This window comes from Chlorocebus sabaeus, chromosome 14, assembly GCF_047675955.1.
Source record: "Chlorocebus sabaeus isolate Y175 chromosome 14, mChlSab1.0.hap1, whole genome shotgun sequence".
Lineage (NCBI taxonomy): Eukaryota > Metazoa > Chordata > Mammalia > Primates > Cercopithecidae > Chlorocebus > Chlorocebus sabaeus.
Window position 1 is genome coordinate 7,420,790 of NC_132917.1, and position 23,362 is coordinate 7,444,151.

The following is a 23,362-nucleotide window of genomic DNA, read 5'->3' on the forward strand; positions in this document are numbered from 1 at the left end:
CTAACTTAATTTAACCCTGCCGTTATCTAAGAAGTTTGCGCTATTATTATTTCCATTTTGGAGGAGGAAATGGAGACCTTGAGAGGTGAGATAAATTGCTCAAGGCCGAACAGTTCCTAAGTGTCAGAGCTCCAACTTCAACTTTTCTCTGAAAATAATTATGTTATTTTAATTGTTTTTTTGATATTCTCTGTTGTCATTGAAATTGTGGGGAATTAAACAAATCCAATCTTCTTTTCTGGAAGAAAGAGAATATCTTTTCTGTAACCAAAGATTATTCTCCATGCATAATAACTACAACTTCTTCAGATGATACAGAAATTTAATTTTTTTTGGTCTTATCCTTTCGCCATTGAGGTTTATCTTCACAAATAAATATGTTGTAAACACTAATGTTCCAGCCAAGGAGTATCTAGAGTAGACATAGTTCTTGCTTTCAGAGTCTTAAAGATTTTCTAGAGTATTTATCAAACTGTAAGAAAACAGAACATTTTGTAGAGCCCCTCCATTTATTTCTATAGCACCCATTCTTACTTCCCCTTTATTCTCTGTGACTTTCTCTCACTCAGAGCAAAAGTCTGCGAAGTCCTGCATGATCTCCACTCCCCACTGGGTCTCTGATTTAGTTTTTGCCTACCTTCTTCCATGCTCTTCTTCCAGATATCTACATGACTTTTTTCCTTATCTCCTTAGATCTCTTCTCAAATGTCTTCTTATCCATGAGCTTTATCTAATTATAATAAACATCGTAAAATCACAACCAAATGAGCTCTTCTTCTTTCCTATACTTTATCTCTGTAGCATTTACCAGTGACTAATATTTATTATAGTCATTTTATTTATTTTGTCTATGGTATGTTCTATCCCATTAGAATATAGGCTCCTTGAGGATAGCAATTTTTGTTTGTTTAGTGGGCTACTATATCTCTAGGGCCTAGAAAATGAGACACCAGGGCTCTTGCACAGGGAACAAACTTAGTAAATATTTCTTAAATGAATGTTGCATAAAATCATCACTGTATAAAAATACTTTTATCTGTAAGTTCAGAGTCACTCAGGGCTAACCAGTATGTGGATCAATACTAGTAACTACCCTGTGACTAACGGGAATTTCTTATTTACTTTAGAGATTGTGTTTACTTTGGAACCATTAGGAAAATATTGGTTTGCCTGTGCATTGGTAAATTATTTTCACAGTTTGACTTTGACCAAGAAATTTACTCAAAATGGATTGTAGACCTACATGTATAAAAGTCCTAAAAATTAACAGAAAAGAAAATTTAGATGACTTTGGGTTTAGTGTTAACTTTTTAGATATAACACCAAAGGCACTATCCATTAAATAAATAATTGATAAGCTGAACTTCATTAAATTTAAAAATGTCTCATGCCTGTAATCCCAGCACTTTGGGAGGCTGAGGCAGGCAGATCACTTGAGGTCAGGAATTCGAGACCAGCCTGGCCAACGTGGTGAAACCTCACCTCCACTAAAAACATAAAAATTAGCAGGACATCATGGTAGGCACCAATAATCCCAGCTACCTGGGAGGCTGAGGTAGGAGAATCACTTGAATCTGGGAGGCAGAGATTGCAGTGAGCCACTACACTCCAGCCTGGGTGACAGAGTGAGACTCCATCTCAAGAAACAAAAACAAACAAACAAAAAATTAAAAATATCTGCTCAGTGAAAGACACTTTCAAGAGAAGAAATAGACAAGCCAACAAACACCTCTCCAAAGAAGATACACAGATGGCAAACAGGCATTTAAAAAGGTGTTTCCCATCATATGTCATTAGCGAAATGCAAATTAAAATGACAATGAGATACCATGACATACCTATTAAAATGGCTGAAATCCAGAATGCCAACAACATCAAATGCTAATCGGAATGCAAACAAACAAGAACCTCATTCAGCATTGCTAGGAATGCAAAAGGGCATGATTATATGAAAGACAATTTGACAGTTTCTTACCAAGCTAACCACACTCTTACCATATAATCCAGCAATCATGCTCCTTGGTATTGACGAATGAGTTCAACCGTTTTTTCCATGCAAAACATTGTACATAGTATTTATGGTAATTCTATTTACAATTGCTAAAACTTGAAAACTACTAAAGTGTCCTTCAGTAGGTGAATAGACAAATACACACCCATTGTGTATCATTGTGATACATCCAGGCAATGGAATATTATTCAACACTAGAAAGAAATGCACTATCAAATTATGAAGACATGGGGGAAAATTAAATGCTTAGTATTAAGTGAAAAAAGCCAACCAAAATGGCTACATACTATATGATTAAGTACGTACATGTGGCTTCACCATGATTCTTGGCTTTCTCACAACATAGTCACTTTATAGAAGTTAAATTTTTTACATGGTAAGTCAGGTCTTCAAATATGGGTATTTCAGTGAACAGGAGAGAAGCTGCATCACGTTTTATAAACCAAACCGAGACGTCATGACGTCATAAAAAGTCATTTCTATGATACTCTAATTACAAATTCATCTACATTTATAAGGAGGGTAATCTAACTCCATCTATTAATGAATGAAGTCAATGTCAGTCACCTTGTAGAAGAATATGGGAGAAGGAGAACGTAGTTGCAACCATCTTTGGAGAATACAATCTGCCACAAAACTTACGTGAACCTGTATGTATAGTTACTTTGATATCTTAAATTGAAATAAATATGAAGTTATCTTATCTCCAGGATGTTATACTTTATCACATTTTGATAATTATTTAGAAACAACATGCTTAGGATGTAGCTAATTCAGCACTTTGAGGAAAATTTATAGCACTGAATGTTCACATAAAACAGAAACAATAGTATATTCTTAAATAATTACGTATCTTCCACATTAGACATTTTTTGAACTTAAAAAAAAAAGCAAATTAAGCCCAAACCAAGCAAGGAAGCAAACATTATAAAGGTCAGAGCAGAAATCAATAAGACTAAAACCAGCAAAATAATAGAGAAAAATCAATGAAACAAAAACCTACTCATTTAAAATATTAATAAAGCTGTTAAACCTTTAGTCTACTGATGAAGCAAACAAAAAGAGAATATGCAATTTACCAGTGTCAGGAATTAAAGAATGAACATAACCATAGATCCCGTGGATGTTAAAGGATGATAAGATAATTTTATGCAAAGCTTTAAGATAACACAGATTTAAGAGACAAATTCCTTGAAAGATACAAACTATCAAATCTATCAAATCTCACTCACAATGAAATAGAAAACCTAAATAATCTCATGTCTAATAAGAATTTGAAGTCACATTTTAAAAGCTTCTTACAAGGAAATCTCCAGGACTGAATGGCTTTACCGGCAAATGTTTAAGAAAGAACTAATATTAATTGTAGACATACACTTCCAATATATGTAAATATATATAACACATATATGTATATATACATATACATATCTGTATATACTTGGAAGGCTGAGGTGGGTGGATCACGAGGTGAGGAGATCGAGACCATCCTGGCTGACACAGTGAAACCCTTTCTCAACTAAAAATACAAAAAATTAGCTGGGCGTAGTGGCGGGTGCCTGTAATCCCAGCTACTCGGGAGGCTGAGGCAGGAGAATGGTCTGAACCCAGGAGGTGGAGTTTGCAGTGAGCCAAGACTGCGCCACTGCACTCCAGCCTGGGTGGCAAAGCGAGACTCCACCTCAAAAAAAAAAGAAAATATACACACACACACACACACACACACACATATATGTATATATATATATGATATGCCATTATTATCTTAGTACCAAAAGCAGTAAAGACGAACTTCCTCAGGATTTGCCTTTGAGAAGAGGCATCTGAATGGAATCATACAGTACTATAGCCTTAAGTTTCTGTGTTCTTTTGTTTAACGTTTTCTTTGAGATTTCTTCATATTGTTGCATGTGTCTGTAGTTTGCTTCATTCTATTGCTAAGTTGTATTCTGTTTCGTAGGTAAACCATAATTTGTTTATCCACTCACCAGATGATGGAAATTTAAATTCCAGGATTGATACAAATGACCATTTAAAATATGTTTAAGTCCTTATTAAGATATATTACTAATAGAAAATAGATGCGGATGTACAATGCAGCCTGCTTGCAATCTGTAATCTGTATACTATATTCAAAAGAGGTAAAATTACAGTAAAGACAGGGTAAGGATAGAAAACTACCTATGAGGTACTATGCTGATTACCTGGGTAACAAAATAATCTGTACACCGACTCCCTGACACATGAAATTTACCTGTATAAAAAACCTGCACATGTACCCCTGAACCTAAAATAAAAGTTAAATAAAAGGATACTCTAATAGGTTATACCATAACAAGCAGAAGCCAGACAAACGAAGCTTTTGGGGGCATGCTATTTCTGCTGATTATTTTCAAGGTGATTGACCTTCCTATAAGGGTATATAACAAATTGCCTTAGACAGTAAATTATTTATATCACTGCAAAGTCATTTTCAAAGCTCAGATGTTTAAGTGCCTCATCTGCTGTCCCTCTTCCCCAAGTCACCTGCAAGTCATCAGAGAGTCAGCTGATCTTCTCAGGGTGGCTCCGTGTTGTCTAATAACTATCCCTCTAGATCATCTCCCAGTTGAAATCCTTGAAAACTCCTTTAGTCCTTAATATAAAGTTAAAGGTATCATGTAACTAGGATACACATTACCTTTCCAGATTTACTCTCTGTATGTTTCACTTACGTCTTTAGTGTTCTGTTTCAGACAAATGATTTTGCTCATTTAAGAATATACTTTGACATTTTAAAATGTAAAACCATTGTCCATACGGTTTGAGCCACCTTGGAAGTCTTGACTTCCTCTGTCCCTGTTTGTCTGAATCTTACCTGTTCTTAATCTCAACACAAAATTATATTTCTAAACAATCTGTTCCTAACCTCCACCACCTGGGAATTATTTCTATTTATTCTTTTCTTAGTCTGTATAATAATATTTAAATAATATATTTAGGCCATATGATACTGCAGAAAGTAATAGAGTATTGTGGACATAGTGAAATTTTGTTGTTTGTTGATTTGCTTCTTATTTCTTTTCTTAGTTGCGAAATTTCCTACCACATGAACCTGTTCTGAAAGCAGAGTTGGCCTCCCTCTACAGAGAGTGAAAAGTCAAATATTCACTTTCCCAGACTCTGTTCTTGCAAGAATGGTAGATCAGATGCAACCACCTAGGAATTTAAATCAAGACATAGCAAAGCAAAGAAGCCTGGGGAGAGGAGATTGTGTTCCTTCAGCAATGACATCAGCAGTGGCAACAGCAACATTCAGGTTCAAAAAACTACAGAGGCAACAATTTTAGCAATTGCCATTATTACTGTCTACAGTCACAGCTCTGCCCCAGAAAGTCTCAGGTTCCCCGGCTCATGGTGACAGCTGCTGTCTTTTCACCTAACTGGTTTTGCAGAGCAGGTTTTTTGTTGTTGTTGGTTTTGTTTTGTTTTGTTTTTGTTTTTGTTTTTGTTTTTTGCTGTGATTCTCTCTGTCTGTCTTTCCTTTGATATTACCTATTTTATCCACATGTTTTTTACCTTCTGATGTTTTGTTAACTGCTCACCCATTCAATAAATCCCTTGTTCCGCTGAAATCAGCTTGCTGACAATGGGGAACTACTAATCCAGCACTTTCACACATATCACTACGTCCTTACAACATTGCTTAGGTGGATATTAATATTCTCAGCTGCATACGAAGAAACTGAAGCTCAGAGAGGACATATAACTCGTCTAAGTCACTCTTTTGGCATGTATTATTTATTAAACATTATAGCACATAAACATCGAGTTTATCCTTCAGTAAGAAGACAATATTCAGAGAAAGTCACAAAATAGCAGGTTGTGTTGCATTTCGAAGGGAAATCAAATAATTAAATTAGAAAAGAGAAGTGACATTTCTAATCCAAAGCAGAATGAAGTTCAAGGCCAATAACTTTGATGATACATCTGATGTTCTTTATGTTCCCTAATGCAGATGTTATTTTGGGCTGGTGAATTTTCTATTTTCTCTGCTGTAAATGGTGGCAAGGTAGGAAGGAGAGGTGAGAAGAGGTGAACAGTAACTACATGGAGATTGCCATTATAACAGGTAGTGGGCATACAGCGTTGACTCAGTGGCCAGTAAACAACAGCTCTCCATACACAAGATTTACTGAGGACCCACTTGTCTTATAACAGCACTGTGTAGCCCACTTCTTAAGACCACATCATTTCATTATGACTTGTTTAAAAAAAAAACAACTCAAAAACCTTATGCACCAAAATTTGGAGATCACTTTAAAACATTTTTTTAAAGCACGCACTTCTTCTCAAACAGTAGGAGGTAGCAGGATCTGATGAATAGTTGGGAGCCACGTGCTTCTTTCATTTTATTAAAATCCTCATGGCAATGTCCAGTTCAGCGTGTATGCCAGAATGCAAATGTTTTCCTGGCACTTTCTAAGAAATCCAGAAAGATCCAAATGAACATAAGAACTGGTGGGTGATAAGTGTGTCACAACCAGAATTATAGATTTTAGAGCTGGGAGGAAACAAAAGTTGCCTATTTTTAAAACATAAATTCCAACTGCTCAAAACCCTGTAGTTTCCAGGATTTAATTAGTGCTGTCTTTGAGGGCCTGTTAATGAGGTACAGAGACTTCTGGGTTAGGCTTTATTGGCATTCTAATAACATGTAGTACATATTTAAAGACTGTTTTGAGTGGGTCATTCCTTCTGATTTTTACGAAAGTGCAAATTCAATCAAAGGAGACAGTCAGCTATTATGGATGACCCCACGGAGGACTCTTTCCAACATGAGTCCCCAAAGGAAATACATATTATGGGTAAGGGGCCCCTCCATTCATTCTGGCGTGCAGTTTCCTAGAGCTGAGGTGACAAAGTACCACAGACTTAGCTGCTTAAACAACAGGAATGCATCGTATCACAGTTCTGCAGACCACAAGTTTGAGATCAAGGTGTCTGCGAGATTGGTTCCTTCTGAGGCTGTAAGAGAGAATCCATTCCAGGAACCTCTCCTAGCTTCCAGGGGTTTGTGGATAATCTCTTCCGGTAGTTTGTGTCCCTCATTATACAGAACTGTCACTCTAGTCTCTGCTTTCATCTTCGCCTGGTGTTCCCTCTGTGTGCATATCTGTGCTCACAGTCTTTCTTTGTAAGAGTACCGATCGTGCTGGATTAAGGCTCTACCCTACTGTAGTATGACCTCATCTTAACTAATCACATTTGCAGCAACTCTATTCCTAAAAATGATCCCAATCTGAGGTACAGGGGGCCAGGACTTTGACATGTAAGAGAGGGGTCACAATTCAACCCATAAAAATCCCCTCATTGCAAACAAGTCAATCTCTGCTTATTTGCCACTGGACATTTCAGTGTCTCCAACTTCACTTCCTTCTCTACACTTTCTTTCCGTTTCCTCTCTGCTTACGACAGTACAGAAAATTCATGACCCCTCTTAAGTAGACTTTTTTATACTGTTCTTTTGAAGCCTTCCTAGAAAACTACAGCCTAATATTAGTCTCTTCCTCTCCTGACCACTCATTTCATTAATGGATTTAGCAACTCTTGATCACTAGTCGTTTTTGATTCTTTATCTCAAAAATTTGCTGAACTCTTGAGAGTGGCAAACACTATGTACTTATTTGTTGTGCCTCATAATGTGTTCAGTAGGCTGTTGGATTCACAGTTCTGGAGCTCAGCAAAAATATGGCTGTCTCCCAGGCACATAGCAGGCCTTTGCTGTCTTGATTAAAGAGAAAAAACAGCAGAAGAGAAGAGAGGGAAAAGAAAAGAATAGAAAAAGAAACACGCAAACTGTTTCTTAAGCTAAAGCTAAAGAAGTTGCTGGACATATGTTCTTTTGGAACATTTTGCATTTCAATTGAGAAAGTGGCTGCATTACAAATTAACGTGGATATATTTAGCACAAAGAATATACTCCTGTACAAGAAGACTTTCATGACAATCGCAGCTATTAGACATTAAACTAGTTTGCAGGGCAGATGTGTGGCTACCTTTAGCCGTGCTAAAGTTGTTTGATTGCTAACTGACTTCGTGTTTCTTGTTATATTTATGAACCTGAATTCTCCAAAAAAAAAAAAAATCTCTTCATAGTAAATAAGGCATCATGAGCCATTAAATTCTAGATAGTATTGTCACAAACTTCCAAGAGCAGCACCCGAAAAAATGTGTCACTATGATTTCAGCAATTCCAGAGATCTTATCCCCTCTAAGCTTCCCTTTGTCTTTATTGGCCTTCTTTGCAAACGTGGAATTTAATAATTCTTTTTCTTTCTAGTACTAATTAGTTATGGAAAATGCTTTACTAAATGTTTTCTGTCTATAAAATAATTTCATTGACTTTACAAGAATATGAATTTCAAAGAAGATTATCCTTAGACAACCGGGATTTCTATGAGGGCAGCCACTTTGTCTTGCACACTTCAGCACTTAACATCTGGCACATAATATTCCAATAATTTTCAAAAACATATGGAAATTTTGAAGAAATTAATGGATGGAAGAATTCTTAGGTCCAAGGATAGATGAACAAATGGAAGAATGAATGAATGGAAGAATACATGAATGAATCTATTAATCAATTTTCTAAGGAAAATACTGCTTGGATTTGAAAGTTCTATAGCAAAGGATACAAGTGTTCTATTTACATTTTGTATATAATTAAATTGGAGCCAAATATTCACCAGGAGAACCTCTAAAGAGTCCTAGTTAGAATAACTAAAACAAACGAAAAAAAAAAAAAAAAAAGCTGGAGGTATCACACTACCTGACTTCAAAATATACAACAAATATATAGTAATGTAAACGCATAAAAATGGACACATAGACCAGGAACAGAGTAGGGAACCTATAAATAAATCTACATATTTACAGCCAACTTATTTTTTTAAATGGTGTCAATAACTTACATTAGGGAAAGGGCAGTCTCTTTAATAAGTGGTTCTGGGAAAAGTAGGTGTCTATAGGCAGAAGAATAAAACTAGACCCCTAGCCCTCACTATACACAAAAATTAACTCAAAATGGATTAAAGACTTAAATGTAAGACCCAAAACTATGAAACAACTAGAAGAAAACGTACGGAAAATGTTTCTGGATACTTGTCTGGGCAAAGATTTTATGGTTAAGACCACAAAAGCACAGTAACAAAAACAAAAATAAACAAATGAGCCATATCAAACTAAAAAGCTTCTGCACAGCAAGGGAAAGATCAACAGAGTGAAATGACAACCGTCAATTAGAGATTAATATCCAGAATATAGAAGGAACTTAAACAACAGCAATAAAACAAATAACGAGATTTTAAAATGGACAAGGAATCTGAATAGCAATTTCTCGAAAGAAGACATACAAATGGCCAAGAAATATATGAAAAAATATTCAACATCACTAATCATCACAGAAATGCAAATTAAAACCACAGTGGGACATCATCTCACCCAGTTAGAATGGCTATTCTCAAAAACACCAAGGGGTGGGGCGGGGTGGGGGAGAAAAAACAAGGAAAATAGAACATGCTGGCAAAAATGAAGGAAAAAGAAAAAAAAAATGGTTGTCCCAAATTCTGGCATTCTGTGAAGTTACACTTTATATTGGAATTTTTTTATCAAGAAAGAGAGTTAAGAAGAAAGGAAGGAAGAGATGGAAGGAAACAGGAAGGAAGGTAGAAAAAGAGAAAGAAAAGAAAGAAACAAAAAAGAAGGAGGGAAGGAGGGAAGGAGAGGAAGAAGGAAGGAAGGAAGGAAGGAAAAGAGAAAGAAACTAGGCAGGAAGGCACAGTGGGAGGTTTGGAAGTAAGAGGACAGTCAAGAACTCAAGCACTCAAGGACAATGCAATTATTGTATCAATATGAGTACATATTAGCTTAGCTCTTTTTTTATATTTATACTGCTTAATTTTAAAGTTTAAAAAAATTGAGCCTGGAAAAATAATATTGATTCATTCTTATTAATATAGAATAATTCCAACATTGGTAGAGAACAGTACCTTTGTAAATATAAAACAAATAATTGGTATAACATGACTTTATTCTAGTGCAGCCCATTCTCAAAATCTGTGAGGCTGTCAAACAGTCATTTTCTACCTTAATGCAAAAATATAGCCTGAGTTTTCGAGAGAATAAGAGTCATCCGAACACAAGAGTAGAATATTTAAGATACTACCAGAAGACATTGGAAGCATCATTATTAACAAAAAAGAAAACATGCTGGGTGTCACTTAAATTAATATTAATAGCAATAGCTGATATTTGCTAAGCACTGACTATAGCCTGGACTTCCTGTCTCTAGGCTGAAGTGATTTTCATAGCAAGTTGCACATGAAGGTTCTGTTTGTATCCCCCTTGCTGCTGTACTTCCTCCACTGTGGAGTTTACAGAACTGGAACTGCCCTCTGTTTGTGCAATATACCATAATCTTCATTTAATTCCAGAATGGTTAAATTCAAAAAGAATTAACTTCAGTTTGTCTTAATTTTATAAACTTAAATACAGGACTTTTAAGTACAGATGCAGGTTCTGGGAATTCAAACAGCTACGGAATTAACACCTTCAAATAGTGACTGGTGTCTGCTGGGATTTTTTTTCTCTTACTTTTTAGTTGAGAGAAAAGGGGATTTTTTAAACAGCACTGGAAGTGTTGCAGAGTTTCATGAGGTAGTAGATAACATATGGAAATAAATCTAACTTTACCTCATCAATACAAATCATGAACAACTCCTTCCATGTCTTGTAGGATGATGGTTTGTGTTGCTAGCTGGTCTTCTCCAGCTGTTGGCTTTGAGAGCTGCAGAATACATGGCTAATGGGTGGTCAAAAGCATTAAGTTTAGATACAGAGACTTTTGGTAGTGGATCCATTTGTACTTATTGACCACGTGATGCAGAATATATTACGTAAATCTATTTCTTGGGACTTCAGTCTATAAAAAGATGTTGGTAACACCCAGCGAGGCTGAAGTTGAATACCAGATGAGACGATGCATGTGAGAAATCATAAATAATAAGGTGATCCACAAACTTAAGATACTCTGTTTCCCATGGAAATGTTCTTGACTCACACTTTGTAAAAAGTCATTATTTACAGTTCCGATGGCCTTGGGCTACTTTGACTTGGAATTGATCTACTTGGCATCAGCCGAGAAATGTTGAACCCGAAGAAGGTTGTTCAGACGCAGTGACAATGTCTGACTGGTCACGATCATTTTTTAAGTTCTTTCATAAGGGAGAATTTGCATAAACGAAGGCTTAGTCCACTTTAAAGACCTTAGTTCTGAATTTCATTATAGTTGGGACTATAATGAAAGAAAAGCCAAAGTAGATGAGCACATTAAGTTTGAAAATAGTGTTGTCATTTTTCCATGTTTTTGTTTTCAATTTTCCTGTGATCTGATGACCCCAGGCATTTTTGTCTTTGTAAATAGTAACAGCTGAATTTTATGTTTCATAGAGTCAGCTAAACTACCTCTACGTTAGAATGTTCAGTCCCTTTATATGGGTTGTAATTACTGACGTATTTGTGTTTATGTCTACCATTTTTTTTTTGCTTTTACTTTTCAATTTTTTGCATTTCCCCTCTTTCTTCTCTCCCTTTGTATTGTTTGTGCCTTTTTAATCTTTTTTCATTTTTCTTTTATACTTCTATAAACTTAATTATCAAAGTAAACTCAATCAGAGTTGTTACCGTCTTCCAGGACAATGCAAATCTCTATAACTTACAAGGCTTGAGTTTCATTTGCCTTGCTCCTACCTCAGTACTCAACACTGTTTTGTCCAGAATTATAGCTTTAAATATCTTTATATTTTAGTCATAATTAAACCAGCTTTTATTATTTTATCTAATTAGTTTTTCTTTTTTTGCCTTTTAATTTTGATTTAAAAACTTTTACCAATGATAATTTAATTTCTTACTAAAATGCCTTCTTTAGGATTTCTTTAATAAAATAGTGAATATTATCAATTCTTTTAATCTAAAAATCTTATTCAATTTTTGAATTTTTTGAAACTTTCTTTTATTTGAAACACAGCTCATCTTTGAATAACACAGAGGTTGGAGTACTGATCTACCACATAGTCGAAAATCACTATATAACTTTTGGCTTTCTAAAAACTTAACTACTAATAGCCTGCTGCTGATCAGAAGCCTTATTGATAACATAAAATACCGATTCACAGAGAGTTTGTATGTTCTGTGAATTACATACAGCATTCTTACCATAAAGTAAGCTAAGGAAAAGAAAACGTTATTAAGAAAATCATCAGGAAGGGAAAATATATTTACTACTCATTAAATGAAAGTGGATCATCATAAAGATCTTCATTTTCATCTTCACTTTGAGTAGGCTGAGGAGGAGGAGGTAGAGGAGGGATTGGTCTTGCTGTCTCAGGATGGCAGAGGCAGAAGAAAATCTGCCCTTAAGAGGACTCCTGTAGCTTAAATCCATTATTTGAAGTTCAATTATATCTCTTCATATTTTTACATGCTGATCTACTCCTTAGTTTATTGTGTATATTATTCTGATAATCAGATATTTTTATTTTAGTCCACTGTAAAGATAACTATTCTCTAATACTTATCTGTCAGTGTCAGACAACTGTTGGTCTAATTGTTATTCCCGTTGGTTAAATTGTCTTTTTATTTGACTATGTTCTAAATAATAAATAACCATGCAATCTCTTTTCAACAATTCTTTCACAATTTGACTAAGATTCATTTTAATAGTTTTTTTTTCCTTAATCTTGCTTAATACATGATGGACTTCTGCCCCTGGAGAATAAATGGCATTTTGTCATTTTATTCTTAATTGACAAATAATAATTGTATATATTTATGGGGTACAATGTGATGTTTTGATGAATATACATTGTAGAAATATTCAATCAGCCTAATTAAGGTAGCTATCACCTCACCAACTTATTTTTTCTTGTGGCAAAAACATTAAAATCTATTCCTTTAGCAGTTCTGAAATCTAAGTCTGAGAATTTTCAGTCCTTGTCAATTTCAGCAAATTGCCTTCTCCACTCTCTATTAGCTTCTTACAGATGCTGCAGTATGTCACTCTCTTGTCAATTCTTTTCTCACTGTATTCTGCATTTTGTCACACTGTGCTAAATTCTATACAATTCCAGCATTCTATCTTCACGTTCATTAATTATCTCTCCTGTGTTCAATGAACTAACCCTTTCTTTTAGTCTGAATTTCAATTACTTGTTTCTATGCAGTCTATTTGATTCTTTTTCAAAACTGCTGGTTCTTACTTTTGAAGTATCTTTTCCTTTGCTTGTGAGTTCAATTATTTTTAAAGTTTTGGAAGTCTGGTTCCAGTTTTCTCTGCTAAGGGTGCATTTTTTTACAGGGAGGAATCTCATTTGATAATGTCTAGTTCCTGAGGGCACTCTGTTGTTTTGGTATTTTTGAATTAAGAGTCTCAGCTTGCTATTTTATGAAACATGCAGACTATCAGAGTTATATTCACTAGATTTAAGTTCTGCCTTTATTCGTGGTCCTGAAAATTTTTATTATTTCTCATATTTAAGTTCTTCCTTTACTCTTGGTCCTGAACATTTTTATTATTTCTCATAAACTCATCCAACTGTCAACAAATCTTTAAGAATTTTAATTGGTTATATTTAAGTGTCTTGCAATGGTGGGGTTCCAGTATATGTTGAGTCCTAGTGATTGGAAATACACACACACACACACACACACACACACAGAGAGAGAGAGAGAGAGAGAGAGAGAGAGAGAGAGAGAAAGATAGAGACAGAGAGAGAAATTTCTGTTACTACTCTCTGGTTGATTTATCTTTTTGACTGTCAGTGATTTTGTTCCTTAACAACTCCTTTTAGACCCAAAATCAACTAAACTGACCATTGTCCAAATCTCCATCACATAAGAGGATGAGAAATAAGTATTTTACGTTCAGTGTTTTTCATGAAAACCTCTCCAAGAATATCTCAAACAACTAAGATGAGTCAACCTCTACTGTCAGATGATCTAAAAATCAATAAAAATATCTCAGCAGATACATTCAGTTCTATGGATTTCACTTCCTGACTCAAATAAATCTCAAGTCTCCTAGCAAGAAGTGAATATCCACTAAAGCACTTTAACATACAAGAAATAGTTTTCACCTTTGCAGATGTGTTCCTTGTTCATCACATGCATGAGATATCTTTCAGCCAAATCAGCTCTGACTTCCGAATCCTGGGCATGTCATCATTTATTTGGTCTGATTAGTCATTCAGCAATGTTAATACTTATGTATTTCTCTTAAGTATTAACATGAAGTGTTACAGGACTTGATGGTGCAGGCCATGTTTCTTTATCAAAGACACACAAATGTCGGTGGCTTAAATAAGATAGCGGTTTATTTCTCTTTTATGTGAGAGATCAGAGGCAGGCAGAGAGCTCAGGTTGTCGGTGTGGCTCAAAAACATGAGATCATTCAGGGACCTCGATTCCTTCCATCGTTTTGCTCCTGTATTCCTCTATGATATTGTTGCTATCCATGTGGTTGGAGCTTGGCCATGGCTCCATCCACATGGAACAATGTGGGAGGTGCGTGAAATAGAAAGGGAGGATTTCCTTTCAAGCAGGCACACATCATTTTCATTTGAAATTTTGGGTGCCAATTAATTGTCAGCCACTCTAAGATCCAAGAGAGGCTGACAAATATGTAACCTCCAGTCCGTGACCTGGGTCTGGCCACCGCTTTCTTACTAGGGAAGAAAGGCATGGAACTCTGGGGCCAACTGGTAGTGTCCCATGGCTTTTCTGGTGGCTTCCTATGGTGAGGGGATATGTGTGAGTCTTCTGCCCTGTGAAGCATCGCACTTCCGGGGGTGTTCTTGAGAGCCTGTGATTAGAGCGCATGTCCAGGCTCTTTCTACAGAGTCTCTTTCTGGGTGATAGTATCCTGCACACTTCCTCAGACACAGCGGGCACTGCCTCAGTCCTCCAGAAGTAATTGCTTTGTTCTCTTCTGGGACCCTGGCCTTGTGACACATCTCAGCCTGATAGACGATGGGATCTGGAGGCAGATGGTTTGAATTCAATTCTCTGGCCTGCCCATTGGTCGTGGTGTGCTGCACGATCCTGGACGTGTGCTTCCGTTTCCATATATGTGGTAAGATAGGAATGGTGATGATACCTGTCTCATACTGTGGTCAGGAGAGGTTGGTTATGAGGAACAAATTAGACACTCTCAGGAAACTGGTGGCACAACAACAAGGGAGTATTAGTTGGACTCCCCAGGATGTGGAAATGCATTTTACTCTTTCCAATCCTTCTCCTTACAAACTACTCTGTCATTTTACCCCCCAAATCTTTCAGTGCAATCTCTGGGAAATATAATATATTTTCTTCTGATCTTTATTCTCAATTAAAACTCATTTTAGTTTTAAAAAACACATTTAAAAATTGGTCTTTCAATATTAGCCTTATTAGACTTGGTGTTATATTTAATGAAAGAAATTGTTTTTAACGGCCATCTTTAGAACTCTTTGTCAATGTATAGTGTCTTGTTTCAGTTGGTGAGCAGCCTGGACTTCTTTTATTCTCTGCCTTGGAAGTCTAAACCAACCAGTCTGATTTGACATTATTTTGCATGATAATCATTATACGTGTCCCCCTTAAAAGCTCCTTGAAGGCAGGGGGAGAATATTTTTCGTCTTGTTATCTCTATAGTTCAGCATATTCTTGGCATACACAAGTGTTCAATAACACTGTGAACAAGTGAATGAGAAAACTTGTAACCAGATTTAAGTAACATTTTTCAACTCAACACCAATATACACTAAACCATGTTGAAGAGGACAATATTTTGCTAGGCAACGTCTTTTAAGAATGTATGTGTTCAAAGATGAAAACCCAAATGACATTAAAGGGCACTCCACTGGCAAGTCCCAGGAGGCAGTAGGTGAGCCGTCGCTAGTTAAATTGTACTAACGCAAAACATTATAGCATTAGACTGCAGCCTGTAATCAATCCCAGCTGGAAGCCTGTATCAACAATTTTGTGTTTCTTGCCAGTTCCTTGTTAATCCCCTAAAAGGGAAGGTAAAAACAAGGCCAATAGCTTTTATTACGTAGAATGGTTTATCGATCCCAGCTATTCAAACATTTCACTTCACCCAGTGTGCATGCCAGAAATGTTTATTTCAGAAATGCTTAATTGATTAATTATGCCTTGTAACATAGATGGCTGATGAGTGAAAAGGAAATCCTGTCTATAGCTGTTATATGTCATCTTTCATTTTTAAGATAAAATAGGTTTATCTTCCATTGAGCCTAGTGACAAAGGCTTTTAGGAGGAGAAGAATGATCCCTGTAAGCCTGTAACTTCCCCCCATGTCTTCCAGTTATGACTGGTCAAATGAATATGAGCTGAAGCATTAACTCCCAAGTGTAGATTTTGAGATAAGCTTTGAACTCTTCTTCCTTGAAGGTCACCTGGTAGCGTTTATAGATCTTTCAAATTGATGTGTGTCAATGTAACTTTCACATTAACTAAAAATATAACACAACTTTCTAAAATTATTAGAACAACTATAAAAAAAAGTTGCAAAGCCTCTAGCACCAAATAAAACAATGTATTCTCTCTTTAGCACTAAAAATAAAACCCTAGACCTTTGAAATAGAATTTCTAATGAGTTGTCCGTGAGCTGAGTAGAGGATAGGGGCACTGAAAGAATGATTTTTGTTTTCATCATTGATAAAAATAACAATGCATTCTTCCATTCATTTTATGTGGTCAGATAATTTCAATATAATAAGAATTTGTTGAGCTACTTGTATGTACTACAATTCTAGGAATGCTTTCTTCACGGCGCTGTAATCTTTTGGGAAAGAAAGGAAAAAACACAGAGATGAGGTAAAATATGTTTTAAATAAGTCTTAATTTTTAAATTTTAAAACATAGTGTCCATTAAAGAAAATTTATCAAAATATGTATAAATATAAAGAAGAAAATTCAACATTCTTACTATGGAAATAGTTGCTATTAATGCATTATGTTGGTTATATAGGTGTGTATAAGATACATTCTGTTTTTTTTTTTTGTTTTTTTGTTTTGAGACAGAGTTTCACTCTGTCATCCAGGCTGGAGTGCAGTGGCACGATCTCAGCTCACTGCAACCTCTGCCTCCCAGGTTCAAACAATTCTCCTGCCTCAGCCTCCCGAGTAGCTGGGATTATAGGTTTCTGCCACCACTCCTGACTGATTTTTGTATTTTTAGTAGAGACAAGGTTTCACCATGTTGGCCAGGCTGTCTTCAACCCTTGGCCTCAAATGATTCACCTACCTCAGCATCCCAAAGTGCTGGGATTATAGGCATGAGCTACCGTGCTTGGCCTACATTCTGATTTTTTAACTTCAATTTATATTGTGGACATTTTACATGTTATTACATATTCATGAATGTTTCCTCATGATTGCTTACCAATCTATTTAACAGACATACCACAAGATACTTAATAGTAGCTGGGCTTTTGCGTTTGAACCTAAGTTAGAATTCAGGTATGTTTTTGCAGTATAACACTCTGGTGGGTTGAGCTCACCAGAAGCCAATTGGTGACATGTAACGTGTCAAAGTTTTGGTAGAGAGATGTGCATGCTCCCTTAATACGCTGTGACACAATTCTCTGATTCATCATAAGGAGAACTGTCAATGCCTTGAATAAGACATAGGGGTTGAAATGTTCCCTGGGACATGGAGGGGCTGGCTGGTCAATGGCAAGGCATGGTAGAAGACTGTGGGTGAGCTGCATAATTCCTGTAGAGAAACTACCTCATCATTCACAGCAGGATTTCCCAGAGGGTTGGCAGTATTGCCCAATGGGCCATTAAAACAATATGGTACAGAATCACCAAGAGATTCTGAAAATGTATTTACTTCAAGTTGACAAAACACAGAAAACATAGGCCATGTGTAAAACAAAAGATGTGATGGAAAATGAGTATGTTCACTACTGATTTATTGCTAATCAGCTCCAAACGCATCCTTTTTGTCTGCTTTGTGGAAGTGAATCTGGGCCTTTCATTTATTTATTTTTTTCTTTGCTGGCTGTCACGATGTTAAACTTTGTCAGTAGAGGGTGGTAGAGACATTGCAGGAAGCATGGATTTTGTGTTCTGGTTTTGGTGCTTGCCTGGCAGGCAGCCTGCAGGGCGCTCATCCTCTCTAGTGCCTGGCTCCTGCAGTGTGCAGTGGCTAAATGCCTATCCTGGGATTGCCCATGGGCATGCTTTTAGCACTGAGTCTCTAGTGAGCATCCCACTACGAATGGCTTTCCCCTGCAGTTGAGAGGGTCCAGTTGCTGCAAATCCCTCAGGGTGGATTTCCATCAGGTTCTGCCAGTGCAGTACCACAGTGACTTACCTGCCTTGTGGTGGCCCACAGCTGTGCCCTCCTCAACAAAGTCTGCACCGCAGCCTTGGGGGAGGAGGTGCACTTTCTTGGGGACTCTTTCTCTGCCCTAGGGCTGGTGGTGTCTCCTTATATCTTCTATTTCTAGATCCCTTAGAGTTCTCTTTTCTTCTGCCAGCCTTATTCCAATCCCCTGTTATGTTTAATAAATTCTTTATATTAAGCTTCCTCTGTTCAAGTTAACATGCAGCTTATCTCTTGATTGAATCTTTAAGGATACAATGAATCACCACGGATTCAGGCAGAGATGTAAGAAGAGTGGACAAAAATATGAAGACAATGCATGGAAGAGGAAAATGAAATAATAAAAGTATATCTTCTTATATGACATTAAAGAACAGAACAGCGTGGCACAACATCAAGTCAGGAAGACAGATCGCACATAAGGAAGCCAACAGTCAAGTACCTACGGAAAGCGAAGTGGCTCAGTTTCTGCTCAGTGGTTGAACAACCCAATGAAAATATGAAATGGCAACGTTACTTTTATATTAGTTTTTCAGAAATTATCTTACACATAGTAAAAATATTTTTTAAAAATCCTATAGTACTGGCTACTCAAATAAGTTTATTTGATAAAATTCCATATTAAGAGGCATATTTAAGGAACACTACAGCATGATTTTAAAAAGTATGTTTCTCCAGAAAAAATGGATAGATGAGCTGCTCGATTTTTTAATTTGCTGTCCTGGAACAGGGGCCTGCCTGTTTTTATATATAAAATATTATTAGAATACAGTGTCGCCCATCTGTTAACTTATTGTGTATTGTTGCTTTCGTTCTTCCACAACAGAGCTGACTAGTTGCAAAGACAAACAGCGTGATGTGCAAAGCTTGAAATGTTTGCTTGTTGGTTCTTTACAGATAAGCTTGCCAGTCCCTGCCCTAGAAACCAGCATGTGGCACCATGCTGGATCATTGCCCCACATTAGCTTAATTTGTCTTCATTGCAACCCTGGTAGGAGTGCTCACTGTACCAGGTTTGTTAAGGCAGCTGAAGCTTAGAGACCATTACAGGTAGTGGTAAAGTGTGAAGGCTTGGAAGTCACATGGGCAGGGTTTAAATTGCCTCCAGTGTTTAATGTGCTGTGTCAAGCTGCGTCATCTCCCCAAGCCTCAGTGCCTATGTGATAAATAATTATCACATAGAACTGCTATGACTATTAATTTAATTCACTTAGATAAAGAACTTAGCTTAGTACCTATGACCCACGAAATGCTCAGTGAATGCTTATGCATCATTTGAGAACTTCAAACTCTTGGTCAAGACATCATGTTCTGTAGTGGCACTGTCATTCCAGTGTGATATGTCTGAGTCCAGAGCTTGAGTTCATAACCACTATAGGAAATTACCAGATGCTAAATGTACAACTGAAATACACTCTTCTCTTCCCTGAGTTTCCAGTTTTCCCCTCTTTAGAAACAAGAGATCTCTTTCTAAGTTACACAACTGAGCTATGTCCAGTAAATCTGCTAATACCAGACAGTCTTTGTCTTTAAGCCTTAGTTATTTTATTCTGTAGGGGTTCTTATTACTCAGGATGCGTGGTTTCTTTCCAGCCCTTCTCCTCAGCTTGGTTTGAGGAAGGTGTAGTTGGCAAAATTTTAAGATGAGCCACAGACCCTGCCCTCTGGTGTACTTCCTCTGCAGGTGGAGCCTCTGAATACGGTGAGCTTTCACTTTCCTGGTTAAGGGAAGAGATTTTGCAAAACCAATCAAGGTTCCTATTCAGGTGACCTTGAGTTAATCAAAGGCCATGATCCTGGGTAGACCTGATCAATGCAGGTAAGCCCTTAAGAGATTTGAAGCAAGAGAGATTACGCTCCTGGTCTTTAGGAAGTGAGTGGCCACATTAGAGGAGGGTCTTTAGGAAGGGCTATGAGAGGATTGCATGGCAGGATCTCCAGCTGAGTATGTTCTCTGGATGACAGCCAGTAAGAAAAAGAGAATCTCAGACTCAAAGCTGCATGAAAGTTAACTGAATCTTTCTCCAGTCAAGACTCTAATGAGAACTCAGCCCCAGCCAATACCTGGATTGCACCCTGGTAAGATCCTGAAGTAGAGAATCCAGCCAAGCCATGCCTGGACTCCTAACCCAGAAAAACCGTAAGATCATAAATATGTGTTGTGGAAAGCTGCTAAGTTTGTAGTAATTTGCTCCACAGCAATAGAAAACTATTACAGAAGGATAAGCTGCAGCAAAATCAAGGAACATATTTCTTAACAGCTCTTTGGAGGGAAGAAAAAAAGAAGCAAAATATTTGCTAAAATCAGACTCACTCTGGTTTTTTGGAAAGTGACTGCCTCATCCGTTGCTGCTGTGTGCATGTCCAGGAAGCAGCACAGTCACACAGAGGAGGACTTCGAGGTTCCAATCATACTGCTGTATGGCCCCCATTAGCACCACTGCCTAATAAATTATGCCAAGTGCTTATGCTACCACAGGCACTTTAAACATAAGAATACACTAATTTATAGTAAAACACAAATGGTTAGAATGACTAGATTTGTTTATTATTGGTTATAACTGAGTATATAGGAATTATCAGTTCATGAATTAATTTTATACAATCTTTAAAACTAGTCATGGTGAGTTTGGCTCAAGAGTAGTATTTTGGGATGGAGATACTTCATTAAAAACAAGGAAAGAGGAAGGCAGGGTGGCCTCTGAGGACCCTTGTTGAGTTGAATTTTGTAACTAAATATATAATGTTCTAATGGTGGCAGATGCAGCTCTGAAGTAATGAAATAGATAAACACTGGGAGAGGGAGGAGGGAAGAAAAGATCTGCCAGGCTGACCACGGCTAGGGCTACTAACCAGGTGGTAGGGTGCTGCATTTGTTTCCTTTGCTGCCATAACACATTATCACTCACTTGGTTTTTTTAAACATGTATTTCTTATTTCATGGTTTTGTAGGTTGAAATGTGGATCATCTCATTCCTGTGCTTCTGGTTTCACTAGGCTGGAATCAAGGTGTCCGTCAGCTAAGCTCTAATCAACAGTTTTCCCAATGCCATTCACATTGCTGGCAGAATCCACTTTCTTTTGATTTCACTACTGAGGTTCTCATTTGCTGCCTGACAGCCAGCTTTAAGTTCCAGAGGCCTCTCTCTGGTTTTTGTGTGTGAGCGTCCAGACCTCAGAGCCAGCAATGGTGCACTGAAACGTTCTCACTCGTGGAATCACTCTGACTTCCCTTTTTGCTGCATCTGTCTGACTCCATTCAGAGAAAGCGTTCCACTTTTAAGGGTTTATGTGATTATATTAGACTCACTCAGATAGTCTAGGATAATCTTCCAATTGTAAAAACTGTAACCTTAATTACATCTGCATTGTCTTTTATACCATGTAGTGTAACAGATTTTTAGATTCCAGGGACTGGCCATATTTATCTTTGGTGGCCTTTATTCTGGCCACCAGAGACACACTCACTCTTTGGATGCTAGTGGTCAAGTCTGGTACAAGGTTTTTAATGTGTTCAGCATGATTTAGCCACTTTCTATATCCATGCAGAGCCATGGGTGATGGCCTGTAATCCTTAATAGCATAAATAAAAGGGCAGTACAAACAGTGTCATTTATCTTGTGGTTAAAAGTCACAATAAGGTTCAGCTTCTCGGATGGCTATACACTGACCATGTGTGCAGGTGGACATGGGGCCCACCTTGAATATGTGGATCTTGGGAAAATGACTCTCATATTTGCTTTGATAAAATGGGACTAATAAAACTCAGTGGGAGATAATCTAAAGGAGAATGATGTACTCATTTACTAACATCTTATGGAGATGAAATATGATAATCCCTGTAAAGACATTTGCTCATAGTGGTTGCTAAACAAATGTTAGTTCCCTTCTCACCTTCTCCTGTTCTATTTTTCCAGTATTGTTACAAGAATCCAGTGATTATTTATTTTCATTAAAGAAAATTTTAAGATATAGAAAAAATAATATAGATATCTATATTGCCTACTACTGAGCTTCCACCTAGTGATTCCCGAAGGGTTTGAATCCACTTGCAGGCACCAATAAAGATACGCAATGGAAATATCTAATTGTTAAGCATCTGGACAACTAAAGTGTTGTAATTTGTACATGTGAAATGCTATGTTGAAATAAATCAATGAATTGTAAGTAAGTCATGTGAAAAGATGTCTGATAATGTTTTTCTGGCTATGGATGGAATGGTTAAAGTGGTTTATTCTAAGAGTTTACAGATGTGTAAAAGTTCATAAATAATTCACACAATAGGACAATTGAGAATAATTTGGAGTCTGTTACATCAAGCACCATTGTTTGTTATAAATATCTACATGACATTGTAACTCCAATTTCTTCTACAACCAAACGTTAGAATTATTACTTGGCAATGAAGTCCGTGCCTCAATGATATTTATTCAGACAATACATTTAAGAAAGGATTTCATGAAAGCCAATATTCTCAATGGCAGCTGGAGATCTCCTGGTTCATAAAATATTGTACTTTAGGGTAAAACATGGAAAGTTAAACTTTCAATCTCTCTCTGATGCTTGCTGTCCCCTGTAAAGCTGTTTTTTAATCTCCTCTATCCAAAGGCTGGGATCATTCCCCTTTCATCAGTGTTCTTATTATTCATTTAAAACCTCTGTTGAAGCTTTCTTCAGTGTAGTTTTGGGGTTTTTTTGGTTCACTTTTTCTGTTTCCTTCATTGGGCTGTGAACTCTTCAAATGTAAAAACCACATATTGTTGACTTCTATTTCTAGAACTAGTTTGGTTTTCTGGGTTAGAACTGGCTCCCAGTGAAGCACTTCATTAAAAGCCCTGAAGAACTTCAGCTATAAGCATATAATAAGAAAAATATTTAAGACAATCCGGGTAAATATGAGCTGATTTAAGACAGAGAAC